The sequence below is a fragment of the Arachis stenosperma genome, chromosome 3, assembly GCF_014773155.1.
Source record: "Arachis stenosperma cultivar V10309 chromosome 3, arast.V10309.gnm1.PFL2, whole genome shotgun sequence".
Lineage (NCBI taxonomy): Eukaryota > Viridiplantae > Streptophyta > Magnoliopsida > Fabales > Fabaceae > Arachis > Arachis stenosperma.
The window spans coordinates 126,519,725-126,525,863 of record NC_080379.1 but is presented as its reverse complement, the minus strand read 5'-3'; the positions used below and the strand labels follow the sequence as shown (position 1 = coordinate 126,525,863).

Genomic DNA, 6,139 nt, shown 5'->3' with positions numbered 1-6,139 from the left:
TGAGAAGATGATGAAAAAGGCTTGCCATTGCTAAACCTGTTTCTTCCACCATTATTAAAGCCTTGTTGAGGCTTTTGTTGATCCTTCCATGAGAAATTTGGATGATTTCTCCATGAAGAATTATAGGTGTTTCCATAAGGTTCACCCATGTAATTTACCTCTGCCATTGCAGGGTTTTCAGGATCATAAGCTTCTTCTTCAAAAGATGCCTCTTTAGTACTGTTGGATGCATTTTTCCATCCATTCAGACTTTAAGAAATAATGTTGACTTGCTGAGTCAACATTTTGTTCTAAGCCAATATGGCATTCAGAGCATCAATTTCAAGAACTCCCTTCCTCTGAGGCGTCCCATTATTCACGAAATTCTTCTCAGAAGTGTACATGAACTGGTTATTTGTAACCATGTCAATAAGTTCTTGAGCCTCTGCAGGCGTTTTCTTTAGGTGAATGGATCCACCTGCAGAATGGTCCAGTGACATCTTAGAGAACTCAGATAGACCATAATAGAATATATCTATCATGGTCCATTCTGAAAACATGTCAGAAGGACATCTTTTGGTCATCTACTTGTATCTTTCCCAAGCTTCATAGAGGAATTCACCATCTTTTTGTTTGAAGGTCTGAACATCCACTCTAAGCTTGCTCAGCTTTTGAGGAGGAAAGAATTTAACCAAGAAGGCTGTGACTAGCTTATCCCAGGAGTCCAGGCTATCTTTAGGTTGAGAATCCAACCATGCTCTAGCTCTGTCTCTTACAGCAAAAGGGAAAAGCATGATCCTGTAGACTTCAGAATCTACTCCATTAGTCTTAATAGTCTCACAGATCTGCAAGAACTCAGTTAAAAACTAGTAGGGATCTTCTGATGGAAGTCCATGAAACTTGCAGTTTTGTTGCATTAGAGCAACTAATTGTGGTTTCAGCTCAAAATTGTTTGCTCCAATGGCAGGAATTGAGATGCTTCTTCCATCAAACTTGGAAGTAGGTGTAGTATAATCACCAAGCATCCTCATTGCATTATTGTTGTTGGGTTCGGCTGCCATATCCTTTTCTTGTTCGAAAATTTCAGTAAGGTTGTCTCTGGATTGTTGTAATTTAGCTTCTCTTAGTTTCCTCTTCAGAGTCCTTTCAGGTTCTAGATCAACTTCAACAAGAATGCCTTTTTTCTTGTTCCTGCTCATATGAAAGAGAAGAGAACAGAAAAGGAAGAGGAATCTTCTATGTCACAGTATTGAGATTCCTTTATGTTAGTAAAAGAAGAAGGGAATAAAGAAAGCAGAATCCAAACACAAGGGTGAGGATAGGGGTAGAGATTTGAGATGAAGAGAAGTGCTAGTAAATGAATAAATAAATAGAATAAGATGAGAGATAGAAGTTTTCGAAAACAATTTTGAAAAGGAGTTAATGATTTTCGAAAATTAAGATAAGAAATAAAATTAAAATTAAAATTTAAAACAATTAATTAATTAAAAAGAATTTTTGAAAAAGAGGGAGGTATTTTCGAAAATTAGAGAGAGAAAAGTTGTTAGGTGATTTTGAAAAAGATAAGAAATAAACAAAAAGTCAAATAGTTAGTTGAAAAAGATTTGAAAGTCAATTTTGAAAAGATAAGAAGATAAGAAGATATTTTGAAATCAAATTTTTGAAAGAAAAGATAAAATTTTGAAAAAGATATGATAAAAAAGATATAATTAAAAAGATATTGTTGGAAAAGATTTAATTTTTTTTAAAATTAAAATTAATTACTTGACTAACAAGAAACTAAAAGATATAATTCTAAAATTTAAAGATTGGACCTTTCTTAACAAGAAAGTAACAAACTTCAAATTTTTGAATCAATCATATTAATTGTTAGCATAATTTTCGAAAATAAAGATAAAACTAAGAAAAATATTTTTGAACAATATTTTAAAAGATTTTCGTAAATTAATAAAGAAAATGAAAAAGATTTAATTTTTGAAAAAGTTTTGAAAAGATAAGATTTTTAAAATTTGAAAATTTGACTTGACTTACAAGAAATAACTAATTTTTTAAAAAATTTGACTAAGTCAACTCAAATTTTCAAAATTTTGAGAGAATTAAGGAAAAGATATTTTTTTATTTTTGAATTTTAATGATGAGAGAGAAAAACACAAATATGACCCAAAACATGAAAATTTTGGATCAAAACCAATGATGCATGCAAGAACACTATGAATATCAAGATGAACACTAAGAACACTTTGAAGATCATGATGAACATCAAGAACATATTTTTGAAAATTTTTTTATGCAAAGAAAACATGCAAGACACCAAACTTAGAAATCTTTCATGTTTAGACACTATGAATGCAAAAATGCACATGAAAAACATCATACAACACAAAACAAGAAAATTTAAAGATCAAACAAGAAGACTTACCAAGAACAACTTGAAGATCATGAAGAACACTATGAATGCATGAATTTTCGAAAAATACAAGAATAAGATGAATATGCAATTGACACCAAACTTAAAAATTGACTCAAGACTCAAACAAGAAACACAAAATTTTTTTGATATTATTATTTTTTTTGGATTTTATTTTATAGGAAAAAAAATAAGAAATTCAAAATTTTTAAGAATAATTCCAGGAATCTTTCAATGTTAGCCTAAAGCTCCAATCCAAGGGTTGGACATGGTTTAATAGCCAGCCAGCTTTAGGATGGCATTACATGCATTGAGGTGATTAGTTGAAGTCTCATTCCAAAAAGATTTGGATATGGCTTTACAGCCAGCTAGGATTCAATATGCTTCATGAAACTCTAGAATCCATTCTTAAAAATTCTGAAGCCATAGAATAATTTATTTTTAATTAAAATATTTTTTTTCGAAAATAGGGATAAATTTTTTTTTGAAAATTTTTTTTTGAAAGTAAAACAAAAAGAAAATTACCTAATCTAAGCAACAAGATGAACCGTCAGTTGCCAAACTCGAACAATCCCTAGCAACGGCGCCAAAAACTTGGTGAACAAAAATTGTGATCTCTTATAATGGCATTCAACTTGGTGTGCGCATTTACTAACTCAGCACTTTCTTCACAACCTCGCACAACTAACCAGCAAGTGCACTTGGTCGTCCAAGTAATAAACCTTACGTGAGTAAGGGTCGATCCCACGGAGATTGTTGGTATGAAGTAAGCTATGGTCATCTTGTAAATCTCAGTCAGGCGGATAATAAAAGGTTATGGAGTTTTCGAATAATAATAATAAATAAACAGAAAATAAAGATAGAAATACTTATGTAAATCATCGATGGGAATTTTAGATAGGCGTATGAAGATGTTGTGCTCCTTCTGAATCTCTGTTTTCCTACTGCCTTCATCCAATCCTTCTTACTCCTTTCCATGGCAAGCTGTATGTAGGGCATCACCATTGTCAATGACTACATCCCATCCTCTCAGTGAAAAAAGTCCAAATACTCTGTCACGGCACGGCTAATCATCTGTCGGTTCTCGATCATGTCGCAATAAAATCCCTTGATTCTTTTGCATTTGTCATCACGCCCAACAATCGCAAGTTTGAAGCTCGTCACAGTCATTCAATCCCGGAATCCTACTCGGAATACCACAGACAAGGTTTAGACTTTCCGGATTCTCATGAATGCCGCCATCAATTCTAGCTTATACCACGAAGACTCTGATCTCACGGAATGGAAGGCTCGGTTGTCAGGCAAGGGCAACCATGTGCCATGCATCAGGAATCTAAGAGATACACACTCTAGCTTTCGCTTGTAGAACGGAAGTTGTTGTCAGGCACGGGTTCATAGGGACGGATGATGATGAGTGTCACGAATCATCACATCCATCAGGTTGAAGTACGAGTAGTATCTTAGAACAGAAATAAGATTGAATTTGAATAAAAGATAGTAGTAATTGCATTAAAACTTGAGGTATAGTAGAGCTCCACACACTTAATCTATGGTGTGTAGAAACTCCACCGTTGAAAATACATAAGTGATGAAGGTTCAGGCATGGCCGAATGGCCAGCCCCCAAAACGTGTTCAATAGTCTCCTAAGATGAATAATGGAATAAAACCGAGACCAAAGATGTAACGTGGTCAAAAGACACTGAATACAATAGTAAAATGTTCTATTTATACTAGACTAGCTACTAGGGTTTACAGAAGTAAGTAATTGATGCAGAAATCTACTTCCGGGGCCCACTTGGTGTGTGCTTGGGCTGAGTTTGAGCTTTACATATGCAGAGGCTTCTTTTAGAGTTGAACGCCAAGTTGTAACGTGTTTTTGGCGTTCAACTCTGGTTCGTGACGTGTTTTTGGCGTTTGACTCCAGAATGCAGCATGGAACTGGCGTTGAGCGCCCGTTTACATCGTTTAATCACGAATAAAGTATGGACTATTATATATTCCTGAAAAGCTCTGAATGTCTACTTTCCAACGCCGTTGATAGCGTGCCATTTGGAGTTCTGTAGCTCCAGAAAATCCATTGTGAGCGTAGGGAGGTCAGAATCCAACAGCATCAGCAGTCCTTTGTCAGCTTTTTATCAGAGTTTTGCTTAGGTCCCTCAATTTCAGCCAGAAAATACCTGAAATCACAGAAAAATACACAAACTCATAGTAAAGTCCAGAAATGTGAATTTAGCATAAAAACTAATGAAAACATCCCTAAAAGTAACTATATCCTATTAAAAACTACCTAAAAACAATGCCAAAAAGCGTATAAATTATCCGCTCATCAGTGTTGTATACTTTTTATAAAGATGTGAAAAGAATGTTGAGGACATGTTTATGAAGTCAATACCTTAATCATATGTATAAAGAAAAAAAAAAGAAAAAGAGCAAATAATAAAATGGGACAAAATTCCCCAAAGTAAATGGTGGTAGCAATGTTTATGAGTCGTACTCAAATTAGGATGCATGAATATGTGGAACACATAGTTAATGGGTAGTTAGATTTTATATTCTGATTACATAGATTGTCTTAAATTAGGTGGGAAGTTTACGTTAATCAAGGATTCAGATTTTAGTCCACTTAACTAAATACATTCCTACCTTGACCCTAACTCCATTACAACCCTTGAAAAGACCTCTTGATATGTGTATTTGTGCATTAAATTTTTGTTGATTGGTAGAAGAAGAGCAAGTCTTACAAAGTAAGATTAGTAGAGAATTGAGAGAATCAAACCTTAAACACTAGAGTGATTAGAGTGTATACACTTCCGGAGAGGGTTCGATGCTCGATTCTTTGTTCCCGACTTTCACGAGCAGCCTTCTTGCAAGTCCACTTGTATTTTATTTTAAGATTTGAATTAGTGGAATCTAGTTTATATTTATTTTTGGAATATTCATTTACTTTTAACCAAGTATGTAGAAGCATTTTGCAAGTAGTTGTATTCATATAGATAAGTTGCATTTCATAATTTGTACCATTCCTTTTCACTCTTTTATATTTTCTCTTGAGCTTAGCATGAGGACATGCTAATTTTTAAGAGTGAGGAGATTGATAAACCGCTATTTTATGGTTTATTTTGTATTGAATTGAGCGGATTTTATCCATTATTCTCACACTTATTCATATAATTCGCATGTTTTACATTTTCCTTCCTGATTTTGTGCTATAATTGAAAACATGCTTCTTTGGCCTTAAATTTGCTAATTTTAATCCTCTCTTATTACCATTCAATATCGTGATATGTGTGTTAAGTGATTTTAGGTTTTTCAGGGCAGGAATGGCTTAGAGGATGGAAAAGAAGCATGCAAAAGTGGAAGGAACACAAGAAACTGGAGTTTTGAGAAGCTGGCAGCGACACGTACACGTGGGCGATGGGTACGCGTGCCTAGTGCAGCAGACGAGCGACACGTACGCGTTGATGACGCGTACGTGTAACCAGGATTTTGTTCAGCGACGCGTGACAGAGCGTCACGTTGATGATCGGATTTTTGTGTGGTATAGAATTTCACTAATGAAATCTCGTTGCAAGTATAGTTTCTAAACCAACAATAATCCTTTCATACAAAAATTTGTTTGTCACAAGTAATAAACCTCTAATAATCCTAATAACTGAAGTATTTAAACCTCGGGTCATCTCTCAAAGGAATTGTAGGGTAGTGTTCTTGTTATTGGTTATGATTTGTATATTTTGGGGTTTTGGATGAGAATTA

General features: G+C 34.3%; 1 non-coding gene across 1 annotated transcript; it reads left to right on the top strand.

The window, feature by feature from the left end:
* The first annotated feature begins 537 nt into the window (after nucleotides 1-537).
* On the top strand, nucleotides 538-641 carry LOC130970916 (small nucleolar RNA R71). The gene has a single exon (XR_009082161.1). It is a non-coding gene; the product is annotated as a small nucleolar RNA R71 (small nucleolar RNA).
* The last annotated feature ends 5,498 nt before the right edge of the window (nucleotides 642-6,139 follow it).